General features: G+C 38.4%; 1 protein-coding gene across 10 annotated transcripts in view; it reads left to right on the top strand.

Annotated features, from left to right (window-relative positions):
• TBL1X (transducin beta like 1 X-linked) overlaps window positions 1-19,863 on the top strand; it is a 440,725-nt gene that overhangs the window by 52,703 nt on the left and 368,159 nt on the right. For 3 of the 10 annotated variants that reach the window (XM_073667323.1, XM_073667328.1, XM_073667329.1), the window contains one exon: window positions 13,835-13,909. The exons of 6 other annotated variants lie outside the window; for them this stretch is intronic. The gene's annotated coding sequence lies outside the window, so the exon portion shown is untranslated. Of the gene's footprint in view, window positions 1-13,834; window positions 13,910-17,870; window positions 17,892-19,863 lie in introns of those variants that run through there. One more of the 10 variants, XM_073667327.1, reaches the window with a different exon arrangement.

Below are 19,863 nucleotides of genomic sequence, written 5' to 3'. Positions count from 1 at the left end.
ATTCCAATTCTGTTACTTTATAACCATTTCTTCTTTCCTCTTAACTTATTCAAGAAAATATCTGTGGGTGTGAATGGCCATATACAGAAACCTATTTTAGAATCTGTATCATGTGGGTGTGTTAACCCCGTTTGAGATGATTTCAAGGAGAAACAATTATACAGGAAAGTAATGCTTAGATAAAGAAAATATGGCTGTGGTCATGTTTCATGCAGATAAAATAAAACTTTACTGCATCAACGATCTTTAGAGAAGAATTCACATAATTTGGAATCCTCCCTCTTTGTCACTCTTCCAGTGTTGGTGTATTCATGCAATGATGTTGCAATCAACAATCGGTCCTGCTTAGAGTAGTAGTTCTACAAGCCATCACCGCCAACAATACTGTCACAAGTTTCTGTTAAATAGCAAAAAGACTTAGAGCAGCGGTGCCATACAATATGTTTCCAATTAGTTTTTTTTATTATGCTCACAAAAGTAAAAGAGTAAAAGAGTTAAAACACATAAAGATTATATCAAACACAGCATCATGCCAGCTTCTACTTGACCCTGGGTTTCGCCTGTTGGCTTCTTCCTGGGCAAGCAGCTTTTCTTTAAGGGAAACACAAACTGACAGCAAATTGATCACTTGGGGATCTATTGGTCCTATTAAGACTAAAATGAACCTCATTGGATTAATACATTGATACTGAGTGTATGATAATGAGGAGGAATTTCAGATGATGTGGATTCTGCTCTAAAGATCGTTGATGCAGTAAACTTGTATTTTACCTGTTTACTGTGAAGTGTATTGGATCACATTACTGAACTTGGCCTTGCTCCAATTTTACTGGGGTCCTTGTGATGAACACAGTGCCCAGTTAAATAATTATAGTGACATATCATAGTGGACCATTCCCTCTATTACTACAAACTCTCTCATCTCTTAGCATCACAGACTTGGCCCTATCTTGGATCTCCTCATACCTAACAGACCAGACATTCAGTGTCTCCCACTCACATGCCACCTCCTCATCTTGCCCCCTATCTGTCGGTGTCCCACAAGGTTCAGACCTAGGACTCTGCTCTTCTCCATTTACACCTTCGGATTGGGACAGCTTATAGAGTCTCACGGCTTTCAGTATCATCTCTATGCTGATGACACACAGATCTATCTCTCTGGACCTGATATCACCTCCTTACTATCCAGAATCCCACAATATCTGTCCGCTATTTCATCCTTCTTCTCTGATAGATTTCTAAAACTTAACATGGATAAAACTGAATTCATCATCTTTCCACCATCTCTCTCAACCCCCCCATCTGACCTATCCATCATAGTCAATGGCTGCTCACTCTCCCCAGTCCCGCAAGCTCTCTGCATCGGGGTAACCCTAGACTCTAATCTCTCATTCAAAACTCTTATCCAAGCCCTTTTCACTTCCTGCCGACTCCAGCTCAAAAATATCTCCCGGATCCATACATTCCTCAACCACGAATCTGAAAAAATACTAGTGCACGCCCTCATCATCTCCCGCCTCGACAACTGTAACCTCCTGCTCTGTAGCCTCCCCTCTAACACTCTTGCACCCCTCCAATCTATCCTAAACTCTGCTGCCCGACTAATCCTCCTGTCCCCCAACTATTCCCCGTCCCCTCCTCTCTGTCAATCCCTTCACTGGCTCCCCATAACCCAGAGACTCCAGTTCAAAATCCTAACTATGGTATACAAAGCCATCCACAACTTGTCTCCTCCATACATCTGTGACCTAGTCTCCCAGTACTTACCTGCACGCAACCTCAGATCCTCACAAGATTCCTTCTCTACTCCTCTCTTATCTCCTCTTTCCACAATCGCATATAAGATTTCTCCCGTGCATTCCCCTTCTCTGGAACTCTCTACCCCAACACATCAGACTATCACCTACCTTGGAAACCTTCAAAAGGAACCTGAAGACCCACCTCTTCTGACAAGCCTACAACCTGCAGTAAACCCTCGCTCCACCATGCCACTGCACGACCAGCTCTACCCCCACATACTGTATCCTCACCAATCCCTTGTAGATTGTGAGTCCTCATGGGCAGGGTCCTCTCTCCTCCTGTACCAGTTTCTGACTTGTATTGTTCAAATTATTGTAATTGTTTTTGTATGTATACCCCTTTCACATGTAAAGTGCCATGGAATAAATGGCGCTATAATGATAAATAATAATAATATCATGTCTGATTCCATTTCCATCAGTATATATTATAGTATATGGTATTGATACCTCCTATAAGTGTAATCTAATTTTCTGATTATCTTTTTACATATTTATATATATCTTATGTACAGAGTGTACCAATGGTGTAAATTTTTCAGAATTTTTATGTAAAGCTTTAGTAATAACAAATGGAACCCAAATGTGTGCTAGTTTAGGATTGTTAAAAAGTGATGTTCCCTGGTCATCCCATCTTTGACTAATCTAGGGTTACTAACTATGTCCTGCCTCTCAATTAATATATTAGTCAACTACATAAAAGAACAAAAGAAGAAAACACACTAGCTTATTGAATATATTGACTTCCTTGCATCATTAAGGTTCTAACTGTGAATCTAAGCATTAGCATTAGTCAAAAGGAATTAGTATGTTTTTTCCTCTTGATTGAATTAATTTGCTTATGATTCTCTGGTTTCCTTCAAATTACAAAAATATATCTGTAGATGTATTATTTTCCTATGAAACTAACCATAGTGTTAGTCCTTAACATTTTATCACAAGTAAATTTCCTCACTGGAAATAGTGACTAATATTAATGATGATGAAAATCTGTGTATGAGCTGGTTTCAGCCTACAGTACATATGTGGATGATTACTGACCACAATATTACAAAGGACCTCTCCTGACCTAGTGTGGCCCCACAGAAAAGCAAGTACATCGCCTTGCCATGGAAACACATGGCCTATGATGTCTTCAGCTCGAGCATCCATATGCTATGATAATTCGACATTTAGTTATAGCCATGACCTTTCTGAAGCAGGAAAAAGCTTCTTGACCCTTTCTTAAGTATCAGTTTCCCTCTATGGATTCTACTCCTAGCTTGAATACTTCTGGAGCTTACCTGTGTTTGACCCAGTTTTTCTACCCTTGACTTTGCCATGAGTTTTTTACATTATGATCTAGTTGATCCCTTTGATTTTAACCGTTGTCCTGCACTTTTGATGTGGCTTATTTTGACTTGTAGAAATCCCAGTTGAGGTACATGATCGGACCCTTAGAATCCCCACCTGACTTTAATTAGCACCATAAAAATTGCAAGGCAAAGTTTCACTGTTCTGAGATACTTTTGCCTAACAAATATGCTTATTACAGTGCCTGTGTAAGGCCCATTTAGACCATTTTCTGCTAACTATTGGCACCTCTTCATACTGACCTGAGGCAGATATTTGTAGGAAATGTTGATCAGCTATGGTGGATTTGTTCAGTTGTTGATAGAGATTGTGCAGGACTCAGTTGCTTTAGAGGAACAATATTCATACTGCATTGATTCAGTTTTATGGTAGCTAGTCTTTCTTCCGGTCTTCATGGTGAATCACTTATAGTTTAGTCTAGCCAAACTTACTTGTTAATGTGAATTAGCAGTTTCCGTTTCCAGTTGAAAAATCAATTCACAATTTTCTAGCATACTATCCAGTCCCCCCACCACCACCACTTTTATGCACCAAATCTACTGATCTGAAATTACACACTCATGTATGTTGTGGATTTCAGCTTTCAGCAGAATCAATAGCAATGGCACTCAGATATTGTAGGTGAATTAACTGTTTTACTTGGGACATACAGCACTCATTATCTTCTTCCCGTAATTCTCCATGTTGTAGTTGTTGACAAAGAAGGTAATGATTTCTATATATCCCAAATAAAACAGTTCATTCTCTCACAATGTTTTAATAATTCTGCTAAAAGCTGAAATCTGCAAAAGCATAACTTGATGAAAAACTGAAAAACAATATAATGGCACCAATATTGCAGTAACAATAAAAATAAGAGCAAAACAAGTCAAAATCCCACCTTAGAAATGATATCGTTGGCTGATTCTCCCAAGGCTTACTGGTAAACACTGACCTTTATTTAATGCACTTTTGGTCTATTGAGCAGCAGATGTTGAATTAGTGAGATAAGGAATATTCTTGCATATAATACTGAAAGACTTTCCGTATTTCCTATGAGGCATTTGCTTTCCTAGAGACTTCAGTAGAGAGCCTGCCATGCAGAAAATGAGAGCACAGAATATAGTGGTTTAGACTCCTCTGTAATATTATCAAAGGAGCTACTTGTGTATATTGTCTATTCCATACTTGACTGAGCTCAGGAAACACTTGGGCTTTAACTGGAAGTCTTGGACGTAAGCACAAGGTTTTACCATCATTTTAATTGTTTGCTGAATTGAGTTTCATTGCACACTTTGAATGAAATACAGGAAATTATATATCGACGATATTGCATATGCAACTAATTATTTTACTAGCAGGAAATGCTAATGCAATTCAGAACTCATCCATTCTAATGAAGTAGTAAGCATATGGGGTTTGGTGTCAAAATTTGTACATGGATTTTCAAAATAAGTATACCATTCTCATCAGGTCTAAGAGATCTATATAGTAGTGTATGCAGTTTATATTGTGAAATCTGGTGATATATGAGAAGCCCGCAACTATATATGCTTATTCCTCCAAGAATTAAACATATTTAATGCAAATTATTTAAATAATGATGTAATTGTGTACAGACATATACTGTATATACATGTGATATAAAATGTCTACACACCCCTTTTAAAATGGCAGGTTTTTGTCATGTAAAAAAAACACTAATACTAAGACTAATACTAAGAAGAATCATTTCAGGATTTTCTCCACCTATAATCTGTACAATTCAATTGAAAAACAAGCTGAAATCTTTTCGGATGGAAACAGAAAATTAAAGAACTAATATAATGTGGCTGCAAAAATATGCACACCCTTAAACTAATACTTTAACGCTTTGGCTGCACCTCTATGACTGAAAACCAGAGACTGCCAGAAGGAATAAAGTTAATTTCCTTCCAGCAGTCGGGCCTCCATTGTGGCGGTCGCACGGCTTTAGAACACTATGAACCTGCAGACTAGCCCAACACTAAAGGTGGAGAAAGTTCTGAAATTATTCTGTTGGTATGATTTTTTTACATGACAAAAACTTGGCATTTTAAAGAGGGGTGCATCGTGATTATATATATATATATATATATATATATATATATACAGTACAGACCAAAAGTTTGGACACACCTTCTCATTTAAAGATTTTTCTGTATTTTCATAAGTATGAAAATTGTACATTCACACTGAAGGCATCAAAACTATGAATTAACACATGTGGAATTATATACTTAACAAAAAAGTGTGAAACAGCTGAAAATATGTCTTATATTCTAGGTTCTTCAAAGTAGCCACCTTTTGCTTTGATGACTGCTTTGCACACTCTTGGCATTCTCTTGATGAGCTTCAAGAGGTAGTCACCGGAAATGGTTTCACTTCACAGGTGTGCCCTGTCAGGTTTAATAAGTGGGATTTCTTGCCTTATAAATGGGGTTGGGACCATCAGTTGTGTTGTGCAGAAGTCAGGTGGATACAAAGCTAATAGTCCTACTGAATAGACTGTTAGCTGCTTTTTTCTTGCCATAATACAAATTCTAAGTAAGGAAAAACGGGTGGCCATCATTACTTTAAGAAATGAAGGTCACTCAGTCCGAAAAATTGGGAAAACTTTGAAAGTGTCCCCAAGTGCAGTTGCAAAAACCATCAAGAGCTACAAAGAAACTGGCTCACATGAGGACCGCCCCAGGAAAGGAAGACCAAGAGTCACCTCTGCTTCTGAGGATAAGTTTATCCGAGTCACCAGCCTTAGAAATCGTAGTTTAACAGCAGCTCAGATTAGAGACCAGGTCAATGCCACACAGAGTTCTAGCAGCAGACACATCTCTACAACAACTTTGTGCAGCAGGCCTTCATGGTAAAATAGCTGCTAGGAAACCACTGCTAAAGACAGGCAACAAGCAGAAGAGACTTGTTTGGGCTAAAGAACACAAGGAATGGACATTAGACCAGTGGAAATCTGTGCTTTGGTCTGATGAGTCCAAATCTGAGATCTTTGGTTCCAACCACCGTGTCTTTGTGCGGTGCAGAAAAAGTGAACGGATGGACTCTTCATGCCTGGTTCCCACCGTAAAGCATGGAGGAGGAGGTGTGATGGTGTGGGGATGCTTTTCTGGTGACACTGTTGGGGATTTATTCAAAATTGATGGCATACTGAACCAGCATGGCTACCACAGCATCTTGCAGCGGCATGCTATTCCATCCGGTTTGCGTTTAGTTGGACCATCATTTATTTTTAAACAGGACAATGACCCCAAACACACCTCCAGGCTGTGTAAGGACTATATGACCAAGAAAGAGAGTGCAGGGGTGCTACGCCAGATGACCTGGCCTCCACAGTCACCAGACCTGAACCCAATTGAGATGGTTTGGGGTGAGCTGGACCACAGAGTGAAGGCGAAAGGGCCAACAAGTGCTAAGCATCTCTGGGAACTCCTTCAAGATTTTTGGAAGACCATTTCCGGTGACTACCTCTTGAAGCTCATCAAGAGCATGCCAAGAGTGTGCAAAGCAGTCATCAAAGCAAAAGGTGGCTACTTTGAAGAACTTAGAATATAAGACATATTTTCAGTTGTTTCACACTTTTTTGTTAAATATATAATTCCACATGTGTTAATTCATAGTTTTGATGCCTTCAGTGTGAATGTACAATTATCATAGTCGTGAAAATACAGAAAAATCTTTAAATGAGAAGATGTGTCCAAACTTTTGGTCTGTACTGTATATATATATATACAGTGGGGAAAAAAGTATTTAGCCAGCCACGAATTGTGCAAGTTCTCCCACTTAAAAAGATGAGAGAGGCCTGTAATTAACATCATAGTTAGACCTCAACTATGAGAGACAAAATGAGAAAACAAATCCTGAAATCACATTGTCTGATTTGGAAAGAATTTTTTTTCAAATTTTGGTGGAAAATAAGTATTTGGTCAATACTTGGTCAGTGATGGTTTGGGGAGCCATGTCATCTGCTGGTGTAGGACCAAAGTCAGCGCAGCCGTCAACCAGGAAATTTTAGAGCACTTCATACTTCCTTCTGCCGACAAGCTTTTTGGAGATGGAAATGTCATTCTCCAGCAGGACTTGGCACCTGTCCACACTGCCAAAAGTACCAATACCTGGTTTAAAAACAACATTATCACTGTGCTTGATTGGCCAGCAAACTCGCCTGACCTTTCTCTATAGGGTATTGTCAAGAGGAAGATGACAGACACCAGACCCAAAAATGCAGACGAGGTGAAGGCTGCTATAAAAGCAACCTGGGCTTCCATCACACCTTAGCAGTGCCACAGGCTGATCGCCTCCATGCCACGCAGTATTGATGCAGTAATTGATGCAAAAGGAGCCCCGACCAAGTATTGAGTGCATTTACTGAACATACATTCAGTAGGCCAACATTTCGGATTTTAAAAACATTTTTCAAGCTGTTGTTATAAAGTATTCTAATTTACTGAGATAATGACTTTTGTGTTTTCATTGGCTGTAATCCATAATCATCAACATTAACAGAAATAAACACTTGAAATAGATCACTCTGTTTGTAATGACTCTATATAATATATGAGTTTCACTTTTTGTATTGAAGAACTGAAATAAATGAACTTTTTGATGATATTCTAATTTAGTGAGAAGCACTTGTATGTGCTAGGCTATATTAACATGAAATACCTGAATGGTAGCAGAGATGCCAAGAATGATGCGCCCACCCCAATGTATATATTATATAATATATACACTATATATTTATTGATCTTTTTTTTTCATTTTGTACCTTGCATCCCTCTAGCATAAAACATCAAAGCATCCCCTTCCCATAAGTCATGAATAGGCATACTGCCGTTCAGAAATCAGGAAAGCATAATGGAAGAGGACAGCTCATGGATTTGATTATTTTAATCCAGGGTTGATATTTATCCAACTTTCAACCTTGTTTTATGTTTTGTCAACAATTTTCTATGGTTAAATGTTATTCTAAGATTAAATTTGCTACTTATTTTATGACTTTGGTTAGGACACTAATACTTTTCCCCAAAGTGTCTAGCTCAGCACAATTCTTCCGACATAGGCAGTCATTAAGTTTTATTTTAATCATTAACTTCATAAAAGAGTTCACCCATCACAGTGGGAGCATTTTTTCTTTCGAATAACTAAGTGCATTTTCTAGTTCACAGTTCTTTTTATTGCAATTAGTTGTAATTGACTACGAACACTTTAATGGGTTTTGCTTATGTACCTTGACTTTACAGCAGTTTTACGTCTATATCCCCAGGAGGCCTCTCTAATAGAAGAGATGTTACTATTAATTAGACGTTAAAGTTAAATGAAACTTTTGCCACAGTATTGTTCTTTGGGAAATAAAGATTTATCAAGATTTTTATATAGAAGATTTAGATAATTCATGGCTTAAAGGTATTCTATCATCTTATTTAAAAAAGGCATTTCAATAGAGTACATGTGGTTCCTAACCTCCTAATAGACTGTTTCCTATAATTTAGTAATGATTACCAGGGATGTTTGCTTTTTTCATGAATGACAGATACTTCTATCTATGTATATATCCAATCCGCAGAGGCAGGGCTGGGACAAAATATTTTGGTGCCCTAGGCAGATGAAGCCAATGGCGCCCCCACCTTCAAGCAAAGGAATGGGTCAGAGACTAAGATAACAAGACCCCTGATGCACCTCCACCCCCCTCCGATGGGTTAGATAGCAAAGTCTGATGACCACTTCCACTAGAATTGTTACCTTTTTCACAGAAAGAGTCATCAAAAGTATAAAAAAAAGTGGTGTACTTTAGGGATGTGACTTAACACGGAGTGCAATTTCATAGTTAGATACAGAGTCAATAATTTTTTGCTGACCATTTACACAATGCTAAGTAAAAAATAGCGATATTCATCCCTAACAACCTATATTTTAAATGCAGACCCCAAGGAAACTAAAAAAGACTAGCTATAATCGGGGCCGATTGGTTTCAATTAAGGTGTCCAGCATTTGCAGTTACCCTAATGGAAAATAAATAGACCCCCATTTTAGATAAGGGGTTAGGTCTGGTTTTTGTGTCTGTCATGCGACAAATACAGCTTGCACAAAACTGATGGTGGTTCTGGTGAGGTTCTGGTGCCATATTCATGTAGTGATGATTGTTCTGGTGCTGCATCCATGTAGTCATGATGATTCTGGTGATATATTCATCAGTAGAACCATCATCAGTACATGAATACGAAGCCAAAATCATCATCAGTACTTAATTAGAGCACAAGAGCAATCAATAGTACATGAACATGGCACCAGAAATATCATCAGTAAATAAATATGAAACCAGAACCACCATCAGTACATGAATATGTCACCAAATCCACCAGTAGTACATGAATGCATCACTAGATCCACCATCAGTACATGAATACATCAACAAACCCACAATCAGTACATGACTACGTCACAAGAACCATCATAAGTACATGAATACATCACCAGAACCTCTATCAGTATATGAATACGTCACAAGAACCACCATAAGTACATAAATATGTCACTAGAGCCACCATAAGTACATGAATACATGACCAGAACCAAAGGTACTTGAATACCCTATCTGAACAGCTCCTTATTTTATGCCCCCCTGCACAGTAATATAAGAATTAAAAAAAAAAGATTATACTCACCTAACCCAGACTTCCATCCACCGTCTCCTCTTTTTCTATGAAGTGCAGCAGTGGATGCTGGATGGCGCAATGACGTCATCCCATCACACAAGCCAATGTCCCCTGCATGCGCCTTCTCCAACAAGGCGCAGACAGGAAGCGGCCTACGTCTTTCTGGAGATCTCGGTGAGATTACAGCCCCTCTGTTCCTTTCTCGGGTGGCACTCACATGTCTGACGGACACAAATACAATCGAATGCAGGGAGGGAGCAACGGCCAGGGCACAGGCAGAGAGGGGTGAGTGGTGTAAGTGACTGACACTGCTCCCCTGTGTGCCTGTGCCCCAGCCGTCACTGTCATGAATGCCTATAGCCAGAGGAAGGAGCCGGGCAGTCACAGGCATTCAGCAATTGCTTCTTCAAAGTGCGCCCCCCTCAGGAAGGCAAGAGGTAGCGCCCTAGGCAGGTGCCTACCTTGCATACCCCTCGTCCTGGCCCTGCACAGAGGTAGATTATCACTTGAGTGCTTATCTGTATAAGCAATATATACAAATTGATACTTATTGGAAGTAGCAATCCTAAAAGTCAATATCGACCTTTTACCAAGCCTTGCCATATGACTTAGGATAAAAGCTAAAGGCTCGTTAAAGGGTCAATATTGACTTTTAGTGTTGCTACTTCCAATAGGTGGCACTAGAGTTCAAGTCCTCTTCCTCTCTGAAGAGGCAATTCGCATATTTAATTTCCAAGAGCAGCATTCATGGCTTATAAGTCTCCTCACTCTTACATGCCAGGCCTGGCTTGTCACTCTCCACAAGGAGAAACGTAACCCCTTAGATCACTATCTGTAACAGCGCAAATGATTATGTCCAGCATGTGCTTTATTTACCACTATTCATATTAGCTTAGTATTTCAGAAAGTTAGTTGCATTTAGGCTCTCGTAATCCAATATAAATGGCTGAACTAATGTTTCTGGGAATGCTTGTATCAATGGAAAGCAAACCATAGTGTGCTGCTCCGGTCTGTGCAATACTGAGGTTCCACATTGCATACATGGTGTAGTGACATAGTTGTGTCTACAGTGCATGGAATCACAAACTCACAGGCATCGTCTTCGGCTCCCTGATCCACCATTCTGTTCAACGATATTCACGTCCTGAGGATATGGAGGATGCGGATGCTGTTGAAATCGTGATGGCAGTGGGGAAAGCAAGTGCCAAGTGGCGCCAGCCCTCCCTGGCTTACGGGCCCCATAGCGGTCCCGGTTGCTTGGTCCACCGCTACTGGCGGTACACCCCTGGATAGTGAAGATAATGGGGAATATGCACAAATGCAAGAAAAAACAAACCTTGAGTCCTTGGACTCTACTGAGGGTTAGACTTATTATAAGTCACTAATATTATCATTTCATATTAGTGGAAAAAAAAACATTTAATGATGTTTTCCCTCTAATCTAAATTTTAAGATTTAATTTATCTGACTTCTTTAAGCGAAAACAACTATTTTCTTATAGAAAATGGAACAACAAATGATGAACACTTACAGCTTTCTAAAAGAAGTGATAAACAAATGGCTTGCGTTTTCTTGAGAGGGTATACAGCTCTTAAGAACGTAGTGGTTATTGAGGCTGTAGTGACAGGACACTTAACTTGATGGATTGCACAAGTTTCGTTCATTGCAATAGTTTTAGAGAATCTATGAACGGTTCAGTTCAGCTGACTCCCTGGTGATTTTTTTATTCTTGCAACAGAAAAAGACATACGTAGTCATTATCACGTTAGATAAGATATTTGTCACCATCAAGACTAAAATTAGAAATACATTTTACTATTTGGTATTGGGATGCTGTTACTGGAATGAGTATTACTCTTCAATGGACAATTTGCATTGATGAATGTGTAAATCATTCTTAATCATCACATTCTCATTGTAGAACTCATCAATTATATAGACATGTAAATTAAATCTATTTATCAGTGTTGGTTTATCATGTCACTTGCTTAACAGTGAAGTATATAGCTTTCTGCACCACTGACAGCTCTCAAAGTGACTTTCTCTCCTCCCTTTATGATCCGTCACCGTCACCTCCCAGGTCACTCTTTTACTCCCTGTCTAGTTCAATCACTTCCTGCACCAATAATTTAACTGTAGACATTCCAGCTGTATATAATACTAACGGATTGACATATAGCACCTCATCTTCATTAAAATGTTCTGCAGCAGATGAGCATTTAATGGGAATCTATCACCAGGTTCTTGCCACCTACTCTGAGAGCGGGGCTAAGACCCTGATTTCAGCAATGGGTCACTTACTGAGCTGCACCAGTTATTGGCAGTATTTTGCCTATGCACAATGTATACAGAAAGCTGCCAATCAGTGGTGTGGGTGGGGTTATACAGAGCTCAGAATTCTGACCACTGGTAGGCCTGCAGCTGATAAAACTGCAGCAAGCAGCCCTGTAAGTGATACATCACTGGAATCAGGGCCTCTGCTCCTACATCATGCTGCTCTCAGATCGGCTAGCAAACCCTGGTGACTGATTACCTTACGATACTGTATTTGTAGTTATGGAAGAATTCATACTACACAACCTCAACAGAAAATTTGTTAGAAATTTAAAGAAAATAACAAATGTCTTATGAAGTTATGCATTTATTCAGCCACCAAAGTCTCTTTGTCAATATTTGTCAATATTTTTCAACTGCTGTTGGTGGATTTTTTTTATATTTTTCTTTTTAGTATTATTATTATTATTATTTATTTATATAGCGCCATTGATTCCATGGTGCTGTACGTAAGAAGGGGTTACATACCAAATACAGATATCACTTACAGTAAATGAACTTACAATGATAGACTGGTACAGAGGGAGGAGGACCCTGCCCTTGCGGGCTTACATTCTACGGGAAGGGGGAGGAGACAGTAGGTGGGGGGATTGCAGCAATTCTGCTGGTGGTGAGGTGCAGATCTGGTGTTGGTAAATCAGCAGCTCTGGTGGTGGTGAGGCGGCAGTGTGGTCATTGCAGGTTGTAAGGTTTCTTGAAGAGATGGGTTTTCAGGTTCCGTCTGAAGGATCCAGAAGTGGTAGATAATCGGAGGTGTTGAGGCACAAAATTCCAGAGGATGGGGGATATTCAGGAGAAGTCTTGGAGGCGATTGGGTGAGGGACTTCCTCTCTGCAGATGACTGCACATGATGCATGTGGCCCTGGACAGCAGTGGGGCCCTCACTTGCCAGCTTCTTCTTCCTGTAGCCTGTACTTCCATCTTCTCTATGGTGCCGCCTCCCCTCCTCCTGGGGCCCGACTGCAAAGCTCACTCCTCTTTTGCTGTAATTGTAGAGCACTAACATATAGAGCAGCCACTCTGCTGTTCATTAGTACATAGAATACATAATGTGAACGGGCTGTACATTTGATTACACTTGTTGCCCAGAATTAGAAAAGTATGTCTGCTTTGTTTCAAAAATAGCACCACCTCTGACTATGTTTGGTATTGCTATTCACAGCCTTTGAAGTGAGTGGACTTGAGCTACACAACCCATAGTCAGAGGTGGCGCTGTATTTGAAAGAAAACAGTTATGTTTTTCAAACACCGAACAACCCTTATAATACATATGTGAGTGTCATCTATTTTTTTCTGTGCCCATGTGAAACTTCGGAAATTCATGGATATTCATAAAAACAGAATAAAAAAAGATCCTTTTGGTGCAGTCTGCACTGAATCCAAATAAGGCGCTAAGGGTGGAAAAAAGAGCCGGTTCCAAAGTTCCAAATTTAATGATAACACCACACACAAAGGATTTATTGATCGTTCAATAAAGGGTTTATTCCTCCAACAAAAGGTGGTGAGAAGGCACTCTAGTGGTGAGTGAAGTATCTCCAAACAAATGATATGGGCTTGTATTCCAAAGAAGGAATTTATTAATGTGTTTGTACCTTCATTGGATATTAATACTAGATATTATTAGAAGGAAAAAAAATATAAAAAGATCTGTTAACGACAGTTTGTCACTTTGTTGACTATTTCCAGGTAGCAAATGTCACAGTTCAAATCTTAAAGAAGCAGAAATCCTAATGATTTGGCCAAGATATTTACATGGACATGGTAAGCACCAGAGTGATGTAATATGGCTACAATCATATATTATGTAATTAAATCCAGTTTAATATAAATATTACAATATATTCAGGTTTTATGCTGACATTATAAACCTTAAAAATGTATATTAAAGACATCTAACACATTTGGAGCTATAATACTTTATACCCATGTGTTATGCTTTCTAAATCCCATCCTACAAACATACTAATTTGTATCTTCAATAATTGTACACTATTATGTTCTTAATTACATTTATTGCCTCTTTCCTCTGGAGAATGATATTTTTATATAATTAAATGTTTGAATAATTATAGTAGTTTTTAAATCTTTGTGAAATCCAGAAGCAGTTCATTGTAATAACCTTTCTTCTAACAATGTATTTCAAAAGGAAATAAAAGTAATAATAGTAAAAAGAAATTATTTCAATTTTATAAACTGCAATCATTATTACACTGTATATACATACATATATATGACTATATATATATTATATACTTCTTTTTGTAATCTTACGTATATTGTACTGTATATTCAGTATATATTTTTATTATTTATTTATATATTAAAATATATACTGTATACACTAAATAATGATTAACATTTTTGAAACTATTCTTACAAAGTATTTCAAGGGTCAATTAACCCTTTCTTACAAAATGCCATACATGTACATCATCACTTAGAGATAACCGCACTGATGTGCCACTGCAATTACCAGCAAGTGTGTATGTGATGTTATCATAATTGTACCCAAAAATGATGCACAAAATAATAGATAGTATGAATTAATTTGCAGGACCCAGTCCAATAGCCACATCAGTAATCTGTGGCTGCCTGACGGGAGCTCAGTGAACTGCTTCATACCTGATGGCATCCCTGGCTCATCTTTTGATTAGCTGGTTTGGCGCGACATGATCATTGCAATGTGGGACACATGTGACATCCCGCCAGGTCAGCTTATCAAATAAAAAGATCTGCTGGCCGGTGGGAGTAGGTTCTCTTGGCTCCCGTCCAGTGCCACTGATTACTGATGTGCCGCTGTACCAGGTCCTTAGAATCGATCTCTACTAAAAATATATGATGTCTACTGCAGATAACAGGCATTCAAATAGCTACAAAGCTTTAAAAATGTAATTGTTGGTCTAGTAAAGAGAATATGATGTTAGAATACAACATACTATTTAAATCAGGTTTTATTATGAACATATTTATATTGGTGTTTTTTTTTTGTGTCTATTCATATAAAGATCCTTAAATATTCCAGTTTTTATATTTAATATAATTAATATAACCTAAGTTTAAAACATGAGACAAAACTACCTTAGTTAGTAAGTGTCAAATGTCACATGACACTGAAATCAGTCACATTTCGTAAATGTATCTAATTCTCCTGCGACTACAACACAGTCGCAAATGTATCCAATTGAGTTGAGTTTTCTGTAATGGTCGCAAGTCGCACACGACTCATTTGCCATAGACTCTAATGCAAGTCACATATGACTGCAACTTGCATGTGACTTGGACTCTTTTTTTACAGCAAAATCACAAAAACTAGTCATGAAACAGCAAGTCACATCTAAATTGCCCAGATGCTTTTTGTGGAGCCACTTGACGCCATGTAGTCCTTACCTATAGGGGTCAAATGAAGGCTCCTGCTTCATGTTTTGTAATCCTATTCTAATCATTTCATTACTTATTGTTAAATAAAGTAATTCTATGGCACTGTGTAGCTACATTTGGAATGGGGTATATTGTTGGCCAACTGCTCTCGCCAAATCCTGTCGCACTTGGCGGAGTGTACATGTGTTCTACATGGGAAGAGGAAAGCTACTGCTGTCTCACACCTCTAGTTTTGGATTGGGTTTTCAATTTTCCCATAAATCAAAATTGGATTGGCATTAGTAGCTTTCGGTGTTGGTGCCCTGTGATAGAGGTTGACCCTCAAGTCACTAGTAGAAGAACCACGGTACTCAAATGAACACACAGTGAAAGTTTGAGTCTTTATTGATCAGCCAGCATACAATAAGAGTAACCTAGCCTATGTTTTAGTCTTTCCCAGACTTTGGCCATGGCCCATGCCCTATCGACATGCGCACAATCAGAAGGCAGACTGCATCCTTTGGACTATGTGCATATAGATATGACATGGGCCATGATCAAGGTTTTGGATAGCCTGAACAGTTGTCTGTCCTTACTTTTATTGTATGGTGACTTAAAAAAGTTATCTTCTACTAGACAACCCCTGCTTAATCATGTCAGGGCCCTGTTTAAAATAAAAAATTGAATACTCACCTCTAGCAGTGGCATCAAACCAACCACTCAGCAACCGCTGATCATCTGCAACCTTCACTATTTCAAGAAAGTGGACATCTCTTCTAATGGAATATTGATGATCTATAGCCTATCGGCACCGGGAATTGTGCTACAGACATTGCAGGAACTGCACCACTGTAGGAGGTGAGTATACATTATTTTTATTTTAAATTGGGCCTTAAAATGATTGAACAGGAGTTTTCCAGTAGTGGACAACCCTATTAACCTTATGACGACAACATAAAGCAATGTCATGGCATAGGAATAATGTACCTAAAAATTTAATCATTACAGCAAAGCTAGAATATGCATAATGATCGCCAAGTGGAGATCTTATGCATAGGGATATCACCACACAAGATTAATGCAAGAGATGCTGCATTACAGGAATAGATTGCGCTGCATGGGGCACAAAAAGTAATTATGGGGCTATGTACTTAGAATGCAGTTAAGGTTTACTTATTTTCAGCATTTTCTCGGTGTCAAGAAGGAATTTTTCCCCGTGATGCAAATTGGCTCAATGTGTCCTGGGGTTTTTGCCTTCTTCTGGATCAACAGATCTAGGTACTGTGATTTTAGTAATATCATAACAGCAATATAAAAAATAAAACTAATTAAAAATTATAAACTGGTTCATTTGTAATTGTAATAGTGCAGTAATAATAAAAATGATGATACATTTGTGAGGCCTAGTCCCAGCAAGTTAATAAGTTAGTGTTGGGAGTACATTTGGGGGAGAAAGGTTGAACTTGATGGACCTAGGTCTTTATTCAACCTATGTTACTATGTTACTATCACCATTACTATCTGTATCTTACCTCTATGTGAAGAAGGGTCCACTTATTTTTAAGTGCCAAATCAGTTCCTATGCATACACTGATTAAAATATTTAATATTCAGCAATATTTTGAGACATATATAGTCTAATCCCAAGTGTTCAAAATCTCCTAAAATCCCGAATTTACCAATACAGGTGTGTCTAGGCTGTTTATGTGCGGGTGTGGTTTAGCGCTTCAAAAAATGTTATATTTTTCAATAGTAAGAGGCGTGAATTTAAATTTCTTGGATGTGCTACAAAGAGCATTCAATGTAAGCTGCATGACTGGCTACCAAAAACTTCCTTCAAATTTAAATACATCAACATTGCCTGGAAAATTCATATGTCCATTTAATTCCTTCTTGGCAGGCAAAGAATGTTTCTCTTGGCTATTGAATGAATGCATTTAATATTGGGCTTAAGAATTCACCAGGTTCTAAGTTATTTGAATACTATTAATTTGCATTTGATGGTTTATAAAAATGTCTAAAGTTGAACAACATATTATTCAACTGAGTGACTACTTATTACATGTAAAAAGAAACCTTCTTTCTATATATGACATACCACCGTATTAATATATCTTGATCATAATATGGAAATGAAACATTTCCTTATATATCTGCTTCTAGAAAATAAAAAATGTTTGTTTTATTACAATATTAATTTAACTCTTCACTTTAGAATAGGCTGATATCCATATCCATATTGTTGGACTGTGAAAAGGGATAGGAGCAGTAAACAGTCACCTTGAGCGTCATTGAGGAAGGTGCAATTTACGGGTCAAGAAAATTTCAATGTCGTGATGGTTGAAGGCTTCTACTTACATACCAGTAAACATTAAACTACTGAAAGGTGAAGTGTATACCATTAATTATTATGTGAAAATGACACCTGCCAAGTGGTGAGATACTGTATATCAGGCAGCGAGTGAAGAGTAAATTCTGAAGTATATCAGGCAGCGAGTGAAGAGTAAATTCTGAAGTTGGCGTTTTGATTGAAGGAAAAATAGGCAAAATTGCCAAGGGCCAAATTGTGATGGCAAAACAACTGGATCAGAGCTTCTCCAAAACATCAGATCTTATGGAGATTTTCTGGTTTGCGGTGTTTTGTCCAAGAAAGGACAATTGAACTCAGGGTCATGCGTACCCAAAGCTTATTAATATGTGTGGGTAGTGAAAGCAAGCCCCTTTGGTCAAGTTAAAAAAGTTAACACTAGCTATGATTGAAAGGTATCAGAATAAACCGATGTTTGGCAGCTTGATGCATCCATGCTGTTCATTGCTAAAAGGGCCTACATTAGGAACTTGAAAATCAGAACTAAACCATGTAACCAGGTTTATTGTTGCATGTTTCCTTTGATATCATGTGATTGACCAAATTTACAGTATGTCTGGGTAATACTTTGGAACGAGATAGCAACAGGATGCAAAGCAATCTGGTGGAGGCAGTATCATACTTTGGATAATGCTCTGCTGGAAAACATTTGGTCCTGGCATTCATGTAGATCTAAATATAGTTGTAGACAAAGTTCAGTCATCAGAGCTAATAGCAGCAGGATAATTCACTTGCCACACTGTAACATTTTTTAGGAATGGTTTAAAAGTAACAATAATTTCAATTATTGGCCAAAATTACAAGCTCTCAATCTGATTTAGCATTGGTGTGAGCATTTGACCCTTGGAGGCCCTACATTGCAACTACTGCTAATGTCTTGGTGCGAGATACCAGAGAATACCCCCATAGGTGTCCATGCCTCTTGGAATCAAAACTGTTTTGGCAACACAAGAGGGATCTATACAGCATTAGGTACATGGTTTTAAAGTTATGACAGGTTGGAAACTATACCTATATGGATGAACCATTAGAGTTAAAAATATTACTTTGTTTTTCAGTCCAGTGGGCTTAGTAGTCTAAGGAATTCACAATGGCATAGGGGCTGTAGTTTAGTTTCAAGGAGACACTAGTGCCATCAATATATTTGCTCTGTATAGATCACAACTGTTACAGTTGAGAGCTACTAACTTAAAGGGAACCTGTCACCATGAAAATGCAGTCCAGTCTGCAGGCACTATGTAATAGAGCAGGAGGAGCTAAGCAGATTGATATATAGTATTGTGAAACAACATTCAGTATAACCTGTGATTTTATCATTTATACCTCTGCACTTTCTGGGCTTTTGGTCCAGTGGGTGGTCCTATCACTGACTGACAGCTTTCTTTGTATAGGAGTGCATACAGAGACAGCTGTCAGTCACTGATAGCACCGCCCACTGGACTGCAAATCCCAGAAAGAGCAGAGGCATAAATGATAAAATCACAGGTTATACTGAATCTTTTCTCACAAAACTACATATCAATCTACTCAGCTTCTCTGCTCTACAACATGCTGCCTGCAGCTTGGATTGCGCTTTCATTGTGACAGTTTCCCTCTAAAGGGCAACCATGCTTTTAATATTTATTTCATAAATCAATAGTACACACAGAAATAAGAAACCTAGTAATATATCTTATTTTTCCCCACCAGAGCAGACCTTTCATTTTCAAAATTCTCAATTCCCAAGTAAAATTTGTTTTCAGTGAAGACGGATTTTTACATTACTAAGGCAGGAGATGGCAGCTGATACTGATTAGTGTTGAGCCACCCCCGTAGTGTTCGAGTTCGGTTCGGTTCGTCGAACACCCGTGTGTTCGCCGAACTGTTCGTCGAACTGTTCGTCGAACACCTTCGAACACCGTTAAAAACAATGGCAGGCAAACAAAAACACATAGAAACACATAGAAAACACCTTCAAAGGTGTCCAAAAGCTGACAAACTGCTCAGAAGA

This window comes from Phyllobates terribilis, unplaced genomic scaffold (genome assembly GCF_046119375.1).
Source record: "Phyllobates terribilis strain yellow unplaced genomic scaffold, ASM4611937v1 Scaffold_2__4_contigs__length_985480577, whole genome shotgun sequence".
NCBI lineage: Eukaryota > Metazoa > Chordata > Amphibia > Anura > Dendrobatidae > Phyllobates > Phyllobates terribilis.
The sequence above is the reverse complement of the archived record's forward strand: the minus strand, read 5'-3'. Positions and strand labels throughout refer to the sequence as shown.